Below are 21,646 nucleotides of genomic sequence, written 5' to 3'. Positions count from 1 at the left end.
GTATTTGAATGCATAAAATAAAATACATAGAGGCAGATTGAATTACAATATAAAGCACTGATGCTCAAACACAGTAATCAACAGATAGATAGATGTAGATGTAGAAAGACAGAGAGACAGACAGACAGATATGAGAGCCAGTTTGGTGTAGTGGTTAAGGCATTAGGCTAGAAACAGAGAGACCCTGAGTTCTAATCTCCCCTTACACACAAAGCCAGGTGGGTGACCTTGGGCCAGTCACTCTCTCTCAGCCCTAGGAAGGAGGAGGCAATGGCAAACCACTTCCCAAAAACCTTTGCAAGAAAATTGCAGGGACTTGTCCAGGCCGTCTCCAAGAATCAGACATGATTGAATGGATAGAACACAAACACCCAGAATATATACATGCATGCATTAAAAACACGATGCAATATAGTAATATGAATGCTTCTTTATTAATCCATTAAATCAATTACAAGACATCTTTTTTAGGATAAAATCTGCCCCTACTACACAAGAAACTTTTTCTTTCTTCTTTCTTGGCACCTATATAGCTCGTAATGCAAGTTCTTTTCTTGATTTTCTCCCTTCAGATAAGGAACCATTTATTACATACAACATAGCTAGATTTTGCCTGGCAGGAATTAAAATTTGCAAACAGATAATTAAGGATACTGGGCATGGATAAACTTACTGAGAATTCTTTTTTTTTTTAAATCTTCATTTGTTTTTACATTGTTTTTGCAGCCTTCAGAGGCCTCCCTATAGTGTATAGTTTTAGTATTGATATTAAGCGTTTTTATAGAGACATTAGCACTTTAATTTTATATATAAAATATATTTATTTTTATATTTTAAAATTATATTTTATATTTTAATGTTATATATTGCACTAGCAATTCTAGCTTTTAGTTATCATTTATAAGTTTTAGTGGAATCACTGAAATGGACATAATTTTCCTGGTTTCTATTTTATGCTGGTCTATGACTGAAATAAAGTTTTGTTGTTGTTTAGGATATAATAAATTTAGATAGCGAGATTTATTTAAGTTAACAAACATTTTGGGAATCTAGAGGCCACAAATTACTTTGTGGCTTATATACATTGTTGAATGAAAAACCAATTTCAATTAGAGGTCAGTGAAAATAAAATTCTGGGGCTTTTCCCCATCCAAGTTCATGGACCCCTGGAAATCTATCCACAAACCCCCTTGGAGGTCCTCAGGTTAAGAGACCCGGGCTTAGAGAAGTTTCCTGCTGGCTGATGACTTCTGGTGTGCCAATACGGTATACGTGTAACCTTTGGCTTGTCTGCAGAAGTGCACGTACTTGTGAAATTCAATATTTTTACCCATTATTTTATGTCTGCAGCCTTTCAAAATGGAAAAGGTTTTGCTGTGTGGTAAGGCAGAATCTAATGAGGAGCAATCTACAGGTAGGTCTGATAAAAGTCAAGAAAGGACAATGGAAGTTACACATCTTTTAATAAGTGCTGTATTAAATTCTTGTCCAACCCTAAACTCAAAGAAACCATCTCATTCATGAAGGCTGGGGGTCACCCAGATTCCTTTATCTCCTTAAGGGGGTTGCAGGATCACATAGTTTGAGAATTTTTGAGTTAAATTTATCTAAATTTATATCCAACTCAAAAAGCTAACTTCATGCAAATCATAGAAAGAGGCTAATATAAAATCTTCAATAATACACAGTCTTAACTTTAAAATCAATTATCTTTTAACCGATCCTTCAGTTTGAATAATTAAAGATCAGTTAGCTAACAGTTCTGTGTGTGTGCGCGTGTATACCCAATTTTTTAAAAGTAGTGTTTGCCTAGTACAAATCTGTACATTTCACACAATTCAGAAATCTCCTTCTTGATATATGAAATATGCCTAGAAGAGTATTATTATAAATTAAACAATAATTCATTTGATTCAGTGATATCAGGCAAGCAGGTCCAAGCTTAAAACTTTTAAACAATTCAATGATATCTGTTAAGAAATGTAGTAAATGTTATATTGTAGTAACTACTCAAACAAAGGGGGAGAGATATCAATGTTCACACCCTTTGAAACAAACAAACAAGAGAACTGGCTCCCAATTTTCCTCTGTACAAAATTCAACTTGTCAGGCAGGCAGGCAGGCAGGCAGGCAGGCAGGCAGGCAGGCAGATTTTTATAGACTAATTTTGTTTTGATCTTACACAGCCTCACCACAAATTTCCTGCAAGCTCCTATTTTCTTAACAGGCAACTCTAATATGAAGTGTGTTTAGACATTTCTGGTAATGAACAAATTGCAATTAATTAATATTTTTGCACAGCAATGGCAGGGATTTAGCATTAGAAGTACTTAGCACCCTCATTTATCTGAGAGACATCACCTTGAATTTAATTTGTGTATGCACTTAATTTTTAGAAAAATCATTGCAGCAATAAAAAGGCTTTAACTTTGAACAGACATAAGGCTGTGTCGCAGTCCTTCAGAAACAGGTAGGCAGCACAGATGTTGTTACGGAAAGGACATCTTGGGAAATTACTATGTTTCCCAAACAGAGATGCCTGGACTCTAATTTATTCATTTACTTACTACTTCAACTTATACGCTCTTTAATCCCTTTTCCCTGGATGGGACATATTGTTTTTGTCTTATTGGCACCCTGAGCATAATTTCATCCACAATAAAAAAGCTGTTTTCCATTAAAAAAAACAAACCACGACAAATCATTGGCTCGTGCTGGATTGCCCTCAAACACAATCTATACATTCTTGGAAGGGATTCCCTGAGCGGAACCTCTGTTGTTTTAAAAACTTTAAAAAACCAAAGTTGGAAAGGGAAACTTCTTATTCAAGATCCTGACACTGCTACGGGCTTCTCAGCAAAATTTAATAGGGGAAGTGGGATGCCCTAGAAAGGAGAAAGCTTTAAGAAAGGCTGATAAAGCCATAGGGATAGACACTCAAAATGGGAAATGGATTTAGGGCCCTTGCAAAAGAAAGCTAATAATGCCTCTGTCTTCTCCTAATAGTGAAATGACTGATCCAACCTTTCTCCTCTTCATATCCACTTGCCTAACCGAACAGAATTCTCTTTTTGCCAATTAAGCCTGTTGCAGCTAGACTTCCCGGCTAATTGAAGGTAGGAGACAGATGTGCAACTGCAAACATTTTCCTGCCAAAGGAAAAATGCACTAATTAGAACACAAAGGCCATTTCAGACACTTCGAGGAAAAGAAGGAACCCCTCCTCCTCCTCCAAAAAAATCAGGAATGGGAGCTGGGCAGGCCAGAGGAGAGAGAATTAGCAAGTCTCATTTTAGTGACTGATTGGGGTAGGACATCGATTCAATCTCATGACCCTTGGCGGTTGACCAGATACGCCAAGAAAATTATTAAAACATCCACACTATGATTAAAACAAAAATAAACTAAATCATAAAATGAACAACCTCAAAACATAAGAATGGAAAATAAAAAGAGGGCGCAGTGATCCATCCTTGGAACGCTCAGCAGAAAAGCTCGGTTTTCAACAACCTTTGAAAGGCCATCAAGGAGCCTTCAATCTTTCGGAACAATCTTAAGTTCTGGGCCTTACCCATCTCCAATTCTAATTTGCTAGGATCACAGACCTAAAGAACATATTCTGGTCCAGTCAAGGGAGGTTAGACTCAGTTCCAAAACCAGAAATGACTATCTGAGCTTTCTAGCTTCAGAATCATAAAATTGCTACGGGGCTTTCATAAATTATTAAGAGTCATATCAAACCCTCATTTTGGCAGGAAGTGGACCAGACCACTGACAATGGGAATAGGACTCTTTAACAAGCTAAGAAATGAATTTATTCAAAGGGAAGACAATCGTACCCAAGGAAGATTAAACAGAAAAACTCATCTGCCTCTGTTATGATATTCTCGGAGGGTAGAAGGTTTTTCTCTCCTTTTAAAGATAAATTACCTGAGGAAAACTAATCTTCCTTTCAGATAAATAGAGCACTTAGGTCTTGAAAATCAAATCAGTCTCTAGGAATCGACAATGAATTCATGGCACATAATCACTCAATCAAAGTCCAAACTTTGGGAATGCCTCTTGCACACTCTCTTGAACGGTTCCTATTAACTTCTATTGATTTTGCCTTTGTGACTCCCTTGGCAGTTCTCGCTTACACTTTTGTTCTTTTACCACCTGCATCCAACTAATTTTCACTTAACCAACCTAACAGCATAATCAAATGCAGGCAGCAGGAAGGAAGGGAGGCAGGCGTCCTGGGAATAATTTGAACAAGGTGATTATTCCCATCCAATCAGGACACGAGGCCTTTCAGGGTTCCTGATTACAGAACATTTCCGCTCCCCTATGGAAACTAGATTTTCATTCTGGCAACTTGCCCGTAGGTATCTGCCTTCAGCAAAGTGAGAGATGGGCAAGCAAAGTGCCCATTATTCTGGGATAGTGGAAGATGGTCACTCAGTAGAATTGCAAGGATGAACTTGAAGAGAAACAAAGTCGCATCCTTGCAATTCTTTGAAGCAACAGGAATTCCCAGTAGAGCTACAACGAAGACACAAGACCCTTCCTTGTAGCTGTACTGGGAACTCCTGTTGCTGCAAAGTACCTCTGAAGCTTGGTTCAAACAGGCCCCCTAAGTCCAAGCTGGACTGTTCTAGAAAACACTGAATTGGTATCCAGACCAAATCTTGTGGAAATGGATTCCCTACTGAAAATTAAGCTACCCTTTGATTTTAGGGACTTGAGGATTTTTGAAACTGCAACAATGGGGGATAAAGAATTTGTCATATGCATTAGACTGGTGGGGGGGGGGGGGACACCTTGCCACTAAACACTGAAGTACAGGCACAGGACTGGACTGCTGTCTTGTGACGCCTATCCAACACCACTGAGATCCTAAGGGCTAATTAAGTTTAACGCCGATATGCTAGTTTCTGTACAGATTGTATAAATGAAACAGTTTCTTATTGTTTTTAATTAATCGTTTCATCTAATGGTTTAATTATTAAATGGTTTATTAGATTGTATCATAATAAAGTTTATAATATGGTTGTTGCTCTAAGTCCTGTGTTCATAATTAATGTCAAAATATTTTAATTGTGTTTAATTTGTTATTGCTAGCCACACTGAGCACCATACTTTGACCAAAAACAAGCAGATTAAAAACCTAGTTTAAAAAAAATCTCAGTTTCCTTTGTTGCAATGATTTTCAGACACTTAATACTGACTGGAAAGTTATACACTGTTAGGCAAATATTCCTTTCTTTTTGAAGCCTCACTAAATTGGAGTTTCTTCCAAATCCTTTTCAGGGCATGACTTGCTTGTAGGAGAAAAAACGAAGCTTACTTTGCTAGCCTTGCACCTGAAACAATCTATGGAAGTCATCCAAGTCATTAAAATCATCAAGCTCTAAGAAAACAGGTTTCTTCTAAAAATGCCATGCGCTCTACAAGGCTACCAAAATGAGGATGAAGACAATTAATGAAGCTTAAGGACCCCAACTGACCTCTTTTGTTCATTCAAAAGTTAACGGGTGAAATAAAAGTGAAAGGGAATCCATCTCAAACTGTACAGAAATGCCAAAACTGTAGTAGATAGGTGTGGTTGCTAAATTGAGCCTCAGAAACACACTAATGTCCCTACAAACACACTGATGACATTATGTTAAAATATAATACCATGTTAAATCTCCCATAGCATCTGCCTGGCCAGTGCGATCCTGCAGGGTTGGCACGCTCCGGGTTCCTTCAATTAAACAATGCCATCTGTCCGGTCCCCAGAAGCATAGACTTCTCTGCTGTGGCATCTGCCCTCTGGAATGAGGTTACCCCTGAGATCCAGGTGGCCCCCACCCTGCTGGTGTTTCAGAGGGCCCTGAAGATCTGGGTCTTTGCCCAGGCCTTTGGCAACCCCCTTTGGGTGGCATGGGTCTTTGCTTTTTCTTCCTGCCTGGTTTTTGTCATCTCTGCCATTTTTTACTCCTTTATTCTTGTATTTCTTTTTTTCTTATTAACCAACCAGAACTGTTGGGAGTTGGGTGATTTACAGCAAACCCGTGAACACACATCAGTCACAAAATGAGTACAGCTGGAGCTAACCACACTAGGTTAACCCCATAATAGCCTACCTGCCCACTTGTGATGGAAGATACGTAGCATCCAACGGCTCTCACCATGGCTAATGTTTCGTTTATTAGGGAAGAAAGCAATCCTTTAGAAGTTTTTGCTCAATCCAACAAAGAGAAATTGTTGCCAAGATCTGGGAGCTACTGCAATGCAATTTTTTTCACCTAAATCTAGAAGTCCCATCATCCAAACTGTAGAAATTAATTTGGACTTGGCAACACCTGCTTGTGGAGGATTAACTTATATATACATACATAATGTTATATTGCAGTCCCAGTGTAGCTAGGCTAGGGAGCTTAGAGGGACAGATGTCACTTTTAGAGACAAAATACCTGCACACTCTAATCCATCTGCTCCAAGCAATTATTTTAGAAGCCAGGATCCTCTAGTCAAAAACACTGAAAATTTAATTATTTCATATTAAAATATTGTAAGCTACTTTTACATCCTTCTGGATACATAGCTTAAAATATGTGTAAATTACCGTTATCATATTAAAAAAGAAACCAAGAAGCCAAATGCATACAAATAATACAATACTTACACCAACACACACACATGCACAAATTAAAAGCTTGAAATGGAAGCAAATACAATAAAAAGATTCGAGAAGCATCATAACCTCCTTGCCATTATAAAACACCCCAGGAAAGAGATCACAGTCATAGGCGACGATAGAAGATGGAATATTTTACATGAGAATTGAGACTGAGAAAGGGGTGGTGGTGTCATTTTAGGATAAACCCTAACCCTGCAAATGTAAGTTGTGAGATGATCAACTTACTCTTGCCTCCTAAATCAGCACCCACGTTTATTAGCACCTTTCTTGATGAAGAAAAAATAAGATTGGAATCCAATTTGCTAGCTCATGGCTATGTTTGCAATTCCTTTTCTGAATGGCGACCTCTCAAACAGAAAACCAACAACCCGATTTTTACATTATTAATGTCACTACTAGAAGGCAATCAAAGAGAAGTGATTTCCTACTGAAATCCCAGCTGTTATTTACAGACTTGAAAGGCCCTGGAAAAGGAGGCAAAAATGTTTGGTGGTCTGATAAACTTCAATTCCACAACAGGAAGCAAACCATAAACTTTAGAGGGCTTAGCACATGTAGTACAAGATTACAGTCATAGTGGGTCTCATCCCTTCATTTAGCCAGAAGATCCAACAATGACGAAAAAGTTCTAATACAACAGGAGCAGAAATACTAATTTCCCTTGAATTAACAAGCTTTGTTCATGATCAATAAAAGCACTGGAATTTCAGAGTCGCTGCCATCCAAAGGCTCATAGGATCCTAACAAAGCAATTATCAACCCCACTGCTAACATGAAGCAAAGCCAACTATAGTAAAAATAAAATCACTTGGTTCTGAATTGTATTAAGGTCCTCAGTGTCCCCACCATACTGCCAATCTGGCTGCAAACAAGGGGACATATTCCATGAAACATGGGCAATGGTGTATTGGGTTGAAAACTCTTAAGAGATTAGAGATTCTAGCTTGCACAGAATAGCATGAAAATGCTTGGAGTAAAACTAGGGTTCAGGTACCTCTGTGGCCTATTGACTAAAATGTGCCCAAACTGATTGGTACAGGTTATCTAGGCTGCTGTGGCTGTGTATGAAAGTAGGGATCCAGAGGGAGATGTTAGTAAATGCTGATAACAGAAGAACCAGGGACGGGTTTTAGGAAAAACATATGCAACATTTTGAATGAATGTGATCTGAAGGGGGAAAAAATAACCCTGTTAGGGGACATGAATGCATGGCTAGGCAGTTAGGCTATTTAGAGACCCGAGAATGAATGGGAATAGTGACTGGTGAGCATTTGCTTATAAAAGAACTGTATACTTTGAATGCATGGCTTAAACAGAAGCCTACTGTTACATGCACATGACAAAAAATGTGCATAAATCTAAAAGCATGATTGAGTTGGGTTTTTATAATGAAAGATTAAGCATTAGTGAAGGATACAAGGTGATAAGACATTCTGGATGTGGGAAAGACCAAATTTTAGTTAGTGCCAAGAGTGGGTTTTAGAGAAAAAAATGAACATGCGATATTAAAGTAGCCTGAAAGTAGAAGGAAAACAGGAGGAGGGAGTATAAACCTTGTATTTAAAAGTTTTAGAAGACTAATCTTACAACAGAGTGAATGGAAAGCGGATATAAAGAAAGAGGATGGGGAAACTGCTTGAACAGAATGAAAAAAAATATATGTTCAAATGCCACAGAAGTTTTTGGAGTTATGCTAATGAGAAGTAGGGAAAGGAAGCTTGATGGAATGATGAAGTAAAATGGGACAAAAATATTGTGCAATGTGTACAGAGAACAAGGCACAGTTAAGATTAAATTGATTATATGCCATCAAGTTGTTGGCAACTCTTAGCAACCACATATATAGATTTCCTCCATGAGTTCAGATTAAAAGAGGTAGAGAAATTGCAGTGCAATTTGATGGAAGTGGGTAAAAAGGACTAAATAAGGAAAAGGGATGGAATTAACAATAACAGGAAAGGGTGAACATGAAACTAGAGTGAGGGAATCTTGGAAGAAGTATTTTAGAGAGTTACGCAGGAATGACAATGAGATTTCAAAGAAAAGAATTGAAATGAATGCTATATACATTAGGGGAAAACAACTGGGGAAAAGGAAGCAATACATATTATGAGCATGTGGAAATTGATAACGTTATCGACTTAGATGGCATAATTGGAGAAACATTACAATTATGGATGTGTCTTCCATGATGGAGGGGAGTTTGAATTGGGGTCCCCTGACCTTGGCCCCACGTTGCTTCATTTATTATTTATTAAAATTTTGCCCTGCCTTGCTTAGATAAGCATGCAAGGGGGGCTTAGAACAATAAAACAAAATCCAACAAAATAAAAACAAAACCCAAGCCATAATTTAGTTATGATTATAAAATGAACAAAACGAAATGGAAATCACATTAAGGTGTACATTCCAGATTAATCAGTGTTCAAGACCAAAGGGAAGCGGAGGGTCCCCCCGCTTTATTCGAACATGCTGTCCTTCTGTTCTGACGTAAAAGTTTGTACTTTGCTCAGCTAAATAAGTTTTCAGAAAGGTTTGAAAGTCTAAAACCTGCCAAAAGCATTAAATAACAGACTGTTGCTTGTAACGGAGGCACTGAGGCAGCTGGAAATTGTTTAGCTCTTACTGTGGTTGTTGAGGTTCAGAAGTTTCAAGATCTACCCATCTGTCCAACCCATTACTCTTCCTGCCTGCCTGCTGACACTTACACTTTGAATTTAGGTACAATAGTAGAAGATAATCAAAAAAGAGGAATTTTTCAAAAGTCATAAATAAAGTGCATTTTTCCACCATCAAGAAATCATAATTTAAGGGTCAAAGATCGTTAGGCCAAGAAACCCTCCAAACCAGAGTTTCTCAACCTTGGCAACGTTAAGCTATGTGGACTTTCTGGCTGGGGAATTCTGGGAGTGGAAGTCCACATATCTTAACGTTGCCAAGGTTGAGAAACATTGCCCTAAACGCTGAAAGGCATTTTCAACCACAATGGGGAAGACCATGGGCCTTTCCCCATCTCCCATTCTGCTTGCACGAATCTCAATCTTCTTTCCAATTCAGTGGACCCAGAATTAACTTACCCTCCACCAACAAATTAACACTGAACTTTATGAACTGGCTTATTTATTTATTTAGAAGGTTTATATGGCCACCCAACTCAAACAATGTGACTCTGGGTGGTGTACAAAAGTCGGCAAACAGACTCTAAGAGAACAATAATAAGTACCACTAAAGCAAACTGAAGCAACTAAACGGCAATCCAAATTTAAAATATGTTGGTTGAGAAATCAGAGTCATTCTAGAATCGGGCAGCCTTCTATATTTAAAGAAACAAATAGAAATAGAAACCAACTCGGAATTAACTCTAGCGATCACCACCTTTACATTTTGGTACCAAAAAGAGAGAGAGAGAACGAGAACAGGCACGCATTTGAAAAGCAGGCATCACGCTTACCAGTTGTGCAGTTCTGAATTCTTTGAGAGCCAGGCGCAAGGATTTTTTTTTCTCTTTCCCTGGAAAACTCTACTTCATGTCATTTGTACTTTAAATATTTATTCACTAAGATTGGATATCCATTTACCTTGAGACACTACTCTTTTAAACTGTGTAATTTTTTCAAAAGTTATCTCCTCATCTCTCTTCCTTGAATGAACACCCACGTGCTGTTCTTGTTGCCATAACCCATCGAGATGACTCAAGACGGGGAAACACTTTATGCTTCTCCTACACTACCTCAAGGAAGTGCTTTCTTGGTTAAACAAGCAAGTAAGACAGCATCTCTTTTAGGAAGCTCTACAAGTGGAAGAAAATCACACGTGACAAAAACAAGTATCTAGGCTTTAACTTAGCAAGAAAAATGGCTGAATATCACACTTAATTAAGGAGGCAAGTAGAAAGGAAAGGAAAGGAAAGGAAAGGTAGCAATTTTACACAAAACTGCATTTATAGTAAAGAAATTGGGCTGGTTCATACTCCAAGTCTAAAGGAAGGAAGGTCTGAATACTGCAATGAAGAGTCATAAATTAATCACCGCTTAAGTTCCTTAAGTTAGTTGTATATATAAAAAGGATACCTTTGCACTTAAAGGTTTTCCTGCAAGGGGCATAGCTGTGTGTCTTACATGAACTGAGATGTATTTTGGAGATAAACATAACTGAAGGGCATCAGGAACATGGATGGCCACTAATCATGAGTTCCTAGTGGTGACCTAGTGCTGAGGAACGTTTGTGGACGTGTTGCAGTTTCAACAGGATTCTGTAACAAGAGCACATCAGTTTTGCAAAGGGATTCTTGGGCCTTCTTTGGCTCTGCAACATTTATTCTGTTTGCATTAGTTTGGAAGGAAGTTGTGGAAGCACTAAGTTTCCATACTTAAGAACTACTAGCGATTATACGTTGGCCTCATTTCATCTAGTCCCTGAAGTCTGTTTCTGCAATTTTTCCAAGCCTTTCACATGTACCTTCAAGCTTCTCTTGGCAACTATAAATCTATTTGTTAGATGATGATGATGATGATGTCCCATCAAGTCAGTGTCTACTCTTAGCAACCACATAAATAAATTTTCTCCAGGATGATATATTTATTTATATAATTAAAATCAGAGATTCTCTAGGTCAGTGTTTCTCATCCTTAGCAACTTTAAGATAAATGGACTTCAATTCCCATGCTGGCTGGGGAATTCTGGGAGTTGAAGTCCACATATCTTAAAGTTGCCAAGGTTGAGAAACACTGATCTAGATATTGACTTCAATAACAACCTTTCTTCTGTTTGCGTTCTGTAACAACTAAGATTAAAAATAAATAAAACACCCTGCTCTGAGGGAAATCCTGTCCAACTTTGCATAGTAGATAAATTTTGTTCTCTCAGGTGATCTTAACTCTACAGGTTGTAATTGAGTTAGGACTTCATCATCAGTTTACAAATGGGACAAGAAGGAAATCCACCCACAGATTCTCTAAAGTTGTACTCATGTGTCAAGATAAGCAACTGTTTCTTTAATCATGGTTTATTAACTATGTCACAATTAGTTGGATTCACACCACATATTAAACCCAAATCGAACCAGATTACAGCTTAAAAGGATGCATGAACCAACTCTCAGGGTACTGAGTATTATCTATTAAAGACAGTATATTTCTCATCCTCCTCAAACTCTCAAGTGATAATATTTTGCTACACTGCTTTTATTCCTCTCAACATTCTTGAAGCGAGCAGGTCTTTGTCTAGCAGTATAAGAAATCCTCTTGCGATCAAGATGTGTAAGTTATTATAAATTTAATATTAGATGAGAAAACTGTTTCCAAATAAAAATAACTTACTCCAGTGGAACATTTGCTTGCTTTTTAATCCTAAGGTATCAGATCGCTCTACCTTCTATATTCCATCACATCTGGGCCAACAAATATACAATAGCGCATGAATGCTTCATAGATTTCCTGCTACCTACGGGAGACACATGTAGCATCAAACTGATCATCTGCCATACCGCTGCAGCCCATCTGCTCTTCGGTGAATCCCAAGGGCTTTCAATAAGTGCAAAATACTTTTAATTCTCAACCACAACAACTGTCATGTCCTCGTGGCCCTAGGAAAAGTATCCAGCAGAAAGTGCAAGGGGTCCAAGAGATGTAAGAACCAACATCCTATTCTCAAGAACAGCGTTACATGTGCACAAAAGGGCGTGTTGTGCAAGAGAAAAACTCTGAAGAGAAGGAACAGGATGGGAATGCTTCACAAGTACAGAACGAGCAGAGATGCCTTATTGCTCATCCTTTAATGAAAAGCACAGAGGGAAAGAAACATCAGGCACCGTGTCAGCTATGCAAACTTTCTGTGAACTGGAGTCTGGCCACATCCCAATTAGTGGAATTACATTTCAGCTCACCAGAAAATGCTCCCTGTTCCACCTTATTCCTTCTTCCAGAATGGCAATTCCAATCTTTGCAGAGTTTAAATGAAAACGAACTTTGCAGAGTTTAAATGAAAATAAGCCATTTCTGCATGTGTTTTTTCATGCTCTTTGAGTTGCATCAGGTTGTTTTCCCGGGCAATGAATGAATCCTGAAGGAAAGGCTGGGCTGGTCCTTCAAAGGCAAAAACAGAAATTCTACAATCTGGAAAAACTTGCTTTGCATAGTGCCCCCAAACAGAACAAGCTACCCGATTTGTTGTAATATTGTGATCTGGACTGAGAACTACTGGACACCACCCTGGATGCTTGGGCGTTAATTACTGAAATAAGCAAGGTCCTAATCCTTGTTAAAGCCCAAAATATAAAACTCTGGTGTCGTTTCCAGCCTGAAATGCAGTTTGGTTAAGCATGCCTTATACCCAGTGACTTCTCCTCCTCAGCACCTACTTCCTGTTAACGTTGCGAATCTCGACCTCCTCGATATATTGTACACAGATTCTCAATGCTTTCTGCAAACAGGGCCAAGAAAAACAAGAAATGTTTCTGCGTTTTGCTTTTTTTAATGAACTTCATTCCTCTTTCTCTCTGTGCGTGTGCTAAAGCTGCAGTCCCACAGCAAAATCCAATGGCCAATGAAATCCCTCCTGCTGGTTCCTCCTGCCCATTCATGCATTAGCCCCACAGTGACAATGCAGCACACTTTGGAGAGGAAAAACAAGTTGCCAGAAGAGCCGGTCACAAGGAAACACGCTGCCTTCAACTCTCAGAGAGTTGCCACAAGCAAATAACTGAAAGAAATTATTTGCGGAGGAAGGAAAGCTGCTGACTTCTGATAGAATGTGTCATCAATGAAGCAGAAATGGAACATAACCCAGATCATTCTCTGCTCCCACTTCCCATCTGCCTTTCCAGTCTGTTGAGCTATGAGCAAGCGATAGCTCAACGTTACGCAATGCACCTTCCACCAGGCGTGTCCCCTGTCCGAATGCCACATTTCTGAACACAGGAAGGGGAGGGGGAAGAGAGAGAATGTTGTGAAAATATATGTATATTTATTTAACCCTATCCTGCTCTCTAGGGTTTGATGTGTTCACCCAAACGACCAACTCAAATGAACACATGCCAAAGCAAATCATCATCGAATCACCATCACAGCAAGAGAACTGGCCTCAGTTGGTCTACATCAGTGTTCCTAACACTGGCAACTTTAAGACATAGGGACTTCCACTCCCAGAATTCTGGCTGGGGAATTCTGGGAGTGGAAGTCCACATTAGTAAAGTTGCCAAGTTTGAGAAACACTGGTCTACATATATATAACCCAGATGATATATAGAGAAAAGTTCAGGGTTTCTAGCGTTCCTACTATACCACCAGTGTAGCACGTTCAAGTCAAGGAGACGCACGTGCTCCTTTATAATCATTGTATCTTTTCCGTTCCCAAAAAAATGACAAGCCGTAGGTCACTTTGAGGAAAATGAGGTTGGGTAAATCAAGTTAAATCTGTACTGCAGGTATATTTTTAGATAATTTCTAGGTCCCTTCCATTTTGGGCCTTTGGAGGATTCTGAAGGCAATATCACTAAAGAAGAGAAGGTTATTCAAAAGATGTTGCTTCTAGGTGCAAGAATAACATCACAAAGTTACTTCTAATGCCTCAATGTTAGGATCAGTTAAGTTTTAAGTAAGTAATTAGTAGCAGTCATGGGACATATTCTGTTGGAGAAAAAAAATAACAATATTGATTCATCAGGCACACAACTGATGTCTCACCTACAGTTAAACCTATTTTCTCCAAACTACAATCTTGACATCTACTTAATCACAAAATAGCCAAGAAATGCACTGGAAATTTGCCTTTAAAAACCAACCTACTCCATACTCTGATGTAATATGTATGCATCAGACTAACACAATATGCTGCTATTAGCAACATTAGTTCAATAAAGCAAAGCTTCTTAAGTTTAAGAAGCTCAGCCAGCTGGAGCTGGTAACACGGCAAGATGTGCTGGAGAAGCCTTTGAGAGGTATCCCATGGTACAAGTAGTATGAGTTCCCATACTTTCAGGGTTAGGAGCAGCAACTCCAGGGAGGAAAATAAAACACAACCTTCCCAGTCCCAAGCATTCAAGCCCACAAAACCTTAGCCTATGAAAAATACAGGCTAAAATGTCCATTTAAAAACCCCCAGGAACATTACATCAAGCTCTTGGAAGAGATAACCCAGATCCCATATTAGAAAACTAAACATAGACATATCCATCTAACTATCTGGGGTAAGCAGAGATATGGACCTCAGCTGTCCATCACTGCCATGGTCAATTGAGACTCTTTAGAATAAAATAGAGAATGAGTAGATAATTAGGCAGTGTTGGGCTTTAGGGTTTAGTGACCGTGGTCTAGAGAACAGAGTTCCTGACATTTCACCAGCAACTGTGGCTAGCATCTTCAGAGGTAAGGCAGCCCACTACATAACCCACAGGCAACTGAGCATGGACTGGCTGGGCTCCTAGATTTATAGACAGGTGGCCGAACTCCTGATTGGCCTTTAGCCAAGCTGGTTCTGATTGGTGCAGGTTGGTGAGGGCTTGTCTCTGACTGGCTTTTTGTTTGTGCCCAATCCTGATTGGTCATTTGGGTGGTGTTGGTTCCTGACTGGTCCTTTGCTCATGCCAGCTTCTGATTGGTCATTTTTGGAGTGCTGGTTTTTGATTGGTTCTTTGTTTGTGCAGGGTTCTGATTGGTTAGTCTGAGCAGCTGATTGGTTCCTTGCCCAGACAAGTTTCTGATTTGCCCATTTTTGGGAGTAGATTCCTGGTTGGTCCTGCTTTGGGGCAGGATCTTGGTTTGGTGCAGGGCAGGTAACCAGGCTTTGTTAATCCTCATACTTTCTTCTTTCTTGCAGAAGCCAACACCAGTGTAATGAGTAGAAAAGGTTGCCAGCTTTAATCTCAAGCTTGTCACATGAACTTTCTCTTCTAGCCCAGCTGGGTTCCTTTTGGCCAGTGTACTACAATGTCTAGCTCTTTCTTTCTTTCTTTCTTTCTTTCTTTCTTTCTTTCTTTCTTTCTTTCTTTCTTTCTTTCTTTCTTTCTTTCTTTCTTTCTTTCTTTCTCTTTCTTTTCTTTCTCTCTCTCTCTTTCTCTTATCGAATCCATTCATTCATGGATTCATTACAAAAATGCATGTACTGCCTGATTTACCAGACTACCAAATTCCTAACATTGTACCTAAAATGGCACTGTCCAAAATTTTAAAGAATCTTCACCAAACACTCTACATAGAAGGACTGTTTTTACCACTCCAAGGAGAAGAGGGTGGCCAATTCCATAGGGAGAGGCTGCCTCAGGAAAGCCCTTCTCCTGAACACTGAGCCCTTATTTCTCAGGAAGGAGACCCCCAAATCCTCCCCCCTAACTAGGGAAAGCAGATTCTGCTTGGAAGAAAACAGTCCCACAAGTAACAAGGGCAGAGGTTGTATCTTCATAGGTAAAAATCAAGACCTTAAATTAGGTCCAGAAGCCTGCCAGCAGTGAAAGCAACTCCTAAAGGAACAGGCATTGTTTTATTGAACTGACTAACGCTGGTCATTAAACAGACAGCCAAATTCTGCATCATCAGCTGCAGCTTCCAAGTCAACTTCAGGGGCAGCCCTATGTAGAGTGAATTGCAGTAGTTTAACCCCATCATGACAGGATTTCTAATGCAGAGGCTATCTTGCAAGACAAGATACCGCTGTCAACATGTCACCATCTAGGAGGCACATGTAGGACACACATTTCTTTGAGGGGGCATACTCAAGAGGTTCCAGGTTGAAAAAGCACATTATTCAGTTCTAAGTCTCCCTCCCTCCTTTCTCCTTCCTTCTCTCCCTCCTTCCTTCCTTCCCTCCCTCCTTTCCCCTTCCTTCCTTCCTTCCTCCCTTCTCCTTTCTTCCTTCCCTCCCTCCCTCCTTCCTTTCTCCTTCTTCTTTCCTTCCCTCCCTTTCTCCTTCCTTCCTTCCTCCCTCCCTCCCTTCTCCTTTCTTCCTTCCTTCCCTCCCTCCCTCCCTTCTCCTTCCTTCCTCCCTCCCGCCTTTCTCTTTCCTTCCTTCCTTCCCTCCCTCCCTCCTTCCCTCCTTTCTCCTTCCTTCCCTCCCTCCTTCCTTTCTCCTTCCTTCCTTCCCTCTCTCCCTCCTTTCTCCTTCCCTCCCTCCTTTCTTCCTTCCCTCCGTCTCTCCCACCTTCCTTTCTCCTTCCTTCCTTCCTTCCTTCCTTCCTTCCATCCATCCTTCCTTCCTTCCTCCCTCCCTCCCTCCCTCCCTCCCTCCTTCCTTCCTTCCTTCCTTCCTTCCTTCCTTCCTTCCTTCCTTCCTTCCTTCCTTCCTTTTTAAAACAAATTCAGCTGTTTTTTCTCAGAAAAGTAACTTCCAAGGACAATTCAAATTTTAGCAGAAGTATAAATATCTTAAAAAGGGAATGATTTGTTCATGTCAATTCTCTTCCTTTCATCCTTCCCCTTTCCTCTCAGCTCCAAGTAAGTTCAGAATTGTATTTAACAATTCATTTTGGCTTCCAACCAGTTCCTTTTACAACTCTGTAACACTTTCCAAACATCTAACCGTTTCTAAAAAGATCCAGAGCCTCATTAAATTATTTTAACGAATGAAATACTTGGAAAATACTTAGGATACTTTACACTGTCATTGGGAAATAAGGACAAAACAATAAATGTTAAAAATAAAAATGACCAACAATAGGATAAACAGACAAGAAAGGCTCAGTTATCTGAACAGAGGAAAACAGCCTTGGATTTCAACTTCCAGAATAATCTCCCACAATATCATCATAACATAATTAAGAAATTCATTTATCATCCTGAAATGATTTTTTAGAAAAACATTCTGTATTCCTGCTAAAAGTGCTCTTATGGACTATCTCTGTCCAAAAAAGATACAAGAGGCTGTTCTATTAGAAAAATAAATTATTTTTCTGGTGTCATTAGAATGCAAGATCTCCTCCAAAACCCGTTGCCATGGAGATGCCAGAGATGACAGCTACAATTTTCTACTTAGAAACCAGGTACCTTTCACTGAATTATGGGCATACAATGAAGTAGAAGGTTTCAAATCCTTCTTGCTTTGGGGATAACCATGACAAAGTTTCTGGGAGAGTGGCTAGCCCATAATGGCTGAGGACACAGCAAAACAGAATCAACACAGAAAACCAGTATCCCCCAAGAACCAAATGTGGTAAACCTCAGGCTGAAGTCCACAATCAGCTACTGTACAGGCATGCACTGCTGTCTTGGGAAGAAGTCATTTCCTGCATCCTCAAGCAAACAACTTTTTCATTAGTCAGAACACAGGATGTGGTATCTACCCCCAAGAAATGCAAATCTACCCCAGCTTTCTGTCGGTGCAAGACGAGGCCCCCTGTGAAACTCAACTTATAAAGGGTCTGCGTCCATGTGTGCACGTGCGCTAATGAGCAAGGAACCATGGAGAAGAGGGAAAAGACAGGAACATATACCCTACGGTAGGTGGACACATACTGACTGGGCTTCATCATTTTCAAGAGCACCCCAAAAAGAACATTCACTGTTCTGGGGAAGGGACAATACACTCTCCTGTGGTGTTGGAGAAGTCTGCAATGGCAACATTCATACAAACAAGCAGTTGAATGGAGCGAAAGAAAATCTGCTTAGATGAACCCAAGGGAAAGGCTTGACACACTTAGTTGGGGTGCAATGAACCTATGATTAAGGTGGCTGAGTGCAACCATCTTCTGGGAACAAGGGGTTCAAGAAACTAAAGATACATAACAAAACAGTCAAATGCATGTTTGCGTCCATGCATACAGAGTTATGGCTCTGATTGATGCTGGCACCAACAAGGCCTCGAAGTGGAGGTGACACAAAGAAATATGTGTTCCTCCAAAAGGAACAAAAGAGACGGGGAAAGAAAGTTCATTATTAAGGGAAGATGAAGGAGGGGTTTAGGGAATGGCTGGGACAGTACGTATCTTTCTTAGCAGCCTTTTGTGTCCCACTTTCATATTTCAACTCTACCACAGCCAGCCACCATGATGAAGCATAGGATATTTGCCACTGGGGTATTAAGCCTTATTCCAAGATTATGCTCCTCACAAACACGTGTTCTTCTTTTTATTTCTATACCCTCTGTAGTTAAAGAGGCTCTCCAGATGATAGTGTCGCAACAGTTCTGTTGTGGTGCTGCATAACCAACTGAAAGCATCAGAAATTCCAAGAGAAAGGAAAACACAGTTGCGTGCAAAAGTTTAGGCGCCCCGAATGAATCCTTCAGTGGATAGAAGCTAAACCACCTCTACGCAAAGTTCAACCCAATACCTTTCAACAGCGTTCAAGTCTGGAGTCTGGGAAGTTCATTCCAAAACCTTTTTCTTTCCTGATTAACTGGGACGTCTGTCCCCTTATGGATTCACTGAAACACTTTGACCAGGAGCACCTCCACTTTTGCACAGAACGGTTCTTCGAACCCAAGTCTATTAGCACAGAGCTGCAAAACTATCACAACACACACACTGGTTGCGAGGCTCTCAAAAGAAGCAGAAAAGCTGATCTGTCAAGATTATTTACGCACACCCGCACGCCGTGAGATGACTTTGCCAATCCAAGATATAAGAATGAAACAAAGGTTACAACTTCTGGCTGTCCCATGCACCGAATGAATAAAACTCAGGAGGACTAACTAGCAAGGTGAGGGCATGGTAACCACGCTTTTCCAAGCAACTTTCTATTTGCATTCAAAGGTTCTTTTGTAACGCCTGACGACTGCGTGTTTCATAATGAGTCTGCTAAAGAACTAACTCAACCTCTTCATCTGGACTTGTTTTTTATATCGCTGTGTCATAGTTTTTACTGTATGCCGCCCAGAGTCACGCTTTTCGTGAGATGGGCAGTCGTATAAATACGATGAATAAATAAATAAATAAAATTGGCATAGGAGCACTTCTAATATATATTATGAATTCCCTGCAAAACTGCTAATGTGACCATCACACGAGAGAGCACTAAAAAATACAGGCCCGCATGAGGAATCAGGGAACGGATGCCATCTACCACCCGATTGGCTTCTCCAAGTTGTGGGGCCCACTGCTGGCCAAACTACAGATGAACAGGTCTTTCCTAGTATATTCTAGAAGCACTGAACACAAAAACCTATGGAGAAAGGGACCGGTGTGTAGATACTCGGTGACTCCTCCAGCTCAGAGTTCATGCGCACAAATGCAGGTGGAACAGGGAAAGCGTGAAGCCCGTGGGCTCTGTTATAAAACGTGGAGTCAGTGGGGATAAATTTAAAAGCAACTCACACAACATGCCTTATGATTTAAGGAGAAGAGCACTGACACCATGAGACAGTTTTCAGATAAGTGATGGTGAATCTAGTATCAAGAGAAGGCGCATGGTCCTGACACCCAGTTTCCATCACTTGCGTGCATCAGCGCCAATTTTGGAATCTCCTCTTTGTGTTTGTTAGTGGACTACACAAACAGCTACACACTTATCTCCAGGACAGGTGACAGGTGATGCTAGCAGAATGTCAGTTTTCCAGAGAAGGCAAACCCTCCCCATGGATGATCCCCACAGGCTAATCGGGAAGGGTCCCAAATTTCAAGGGGAAAGAAGGCATTACCTTTTGGTATTCTCTCCTTGCATCTGCTTTCCAGCCAAAAGGTACAAGCTTCCACCTTCCACCCTGTTTTGTCGCCAGGATAATTTGCAGGCCAGGAAGTTGCAATTAAAAGGAAAATGCATGTTTATTTGGAAGGAGCTGCCCCTTGGTTGGCTCAATGGGACGTACGTGCAATGAGTACGTAGGGACTGCAGCCTTAGGTCAAATCCGGCGCGAGAGAACGCGTCACAGTTGGGATCCACACTTTGCACAGCTGAAGGAAGATAATTATACAGCTGAGCAAGTTATAGGGAGAGGAGTGGGCTTAAAACCTGCTTCCTAGAAAAAAACCAATTTTTATCCCTAAAACGTCTTGCAGCAGAGGAGACCATCACGACATAAGTACTAAAACACACACACCCCAAACTAAAAGCAGATTAAAAATTCAGCAAATACAGACAATATAACCAATTTTATGCCAAGAGAAAAACAGCTCCTGTAAAAAGCCTAAAAACAATTACATGGGGACTTTTAAAGATGGACTAGGCTCCTACCAAGCATCTGAAAAAAACTGAACTGAAATGAAATAAATAAAGAGACAAATGTATTGACAATTAAAATGTACCTTCGGGGGGGGGGGGAGGGAAATTCCCCCAAACACTTCCATTAATGTGAGATCCAGTCGAGGCAATTAGCACTGATCCAAATCAAGCAAGAGGAACTGTAATATCTTAAGTATAAAATGAAAGAATACTTGCCGTTTGCAGGTAAACCATATGGGGAGTCTCCATTTTTTTTCTGGAAAAGTGACCAAAAGATTAAGCGCTCTGTTGGCCAGGCGCTAAAGAACCATGCCTTCCTTAATTTTTCACAGAAAAGTTCTTTTCAATTTCGTCTAACCCAGAACAGAATTGTGGCTGGGGAAGGCGGTGGTCCATTCCTGATTTCCAACTTCTCCCCAAGGTTGTCATGTGCCAGTGCTGGGGGGCGGAGAGGAAATGAAGAAAGACAATTTCAAGCAGGAAGGCTTCGGATGCAGTATAATTATCCAGGACAAGCAGCTTGTAAGTCTTAGCAGCGTCAGACCTACAATTTCTCTTACGCGTTCAACAGGGCTGTTTTCAAAACGAATAATTAGCCGGAATACTTCACAGATGGATGAATGGCTCCTTTGAAAATTCAGAACAGCTTGCAGAGACAGAAGGAATGCCGTCTCTTACCAGCTGTTAGGCTAAATTCACCTTCCAGTCCAAAAGCTCTCACTTCAGTCTGAGCTACGCAGGGCAAGCAAGGTGCTTGAGTGACTAGCCAAACGTGACTGCATCACGTATTTATAAAAGGACATCATTTATGAAAGGACAGGAATAGACTCCTTGAGTGTTGAAGAAAGAGACATCAGGGTTATCTGCAAAATCCTTGATGATCCGAAGAGTCCGT

The 21,646-nt window shown here is 40.3% G+C and overlaps 1 protein-coding gene across 3 annotated transcripts in view; it reads right to left on the bottom strand.

Annotated features, from left to right (window-relative positions):
- The window catches only part of PTPRA (protein tyrosine phosphatase receptor type A), a 142,715-nt gene that overhangs the window by 97,686 nt on the left and 23,383 nt on the right, over window positions 1-21,646 (bottom strand). The gene's annotated exons all lie outside the window — the stretch shown is intronic.

The sequence above is a fragment of the Python bivittatus genome, unplaced genomic scaffold (genome assembly GCF_059951505.1).
Source record: "Python bivittatus isolate LINGU-HERP-01145 unplaced genomic scaffold, Pbiv_v1 ctg000070_np1212, whole genome shotgun sequence".
In the NCBI taxonomy this organism is placed as follows: domain Eukaryota; kingdom Metazoa; phylum Chordata; class Lepidosauria; order Squamata; family Pythonidae; genus Python; species Python bivittatus.
This window is presented reverse-complemented; position numbering and strand designations above follow the sequence as displayed.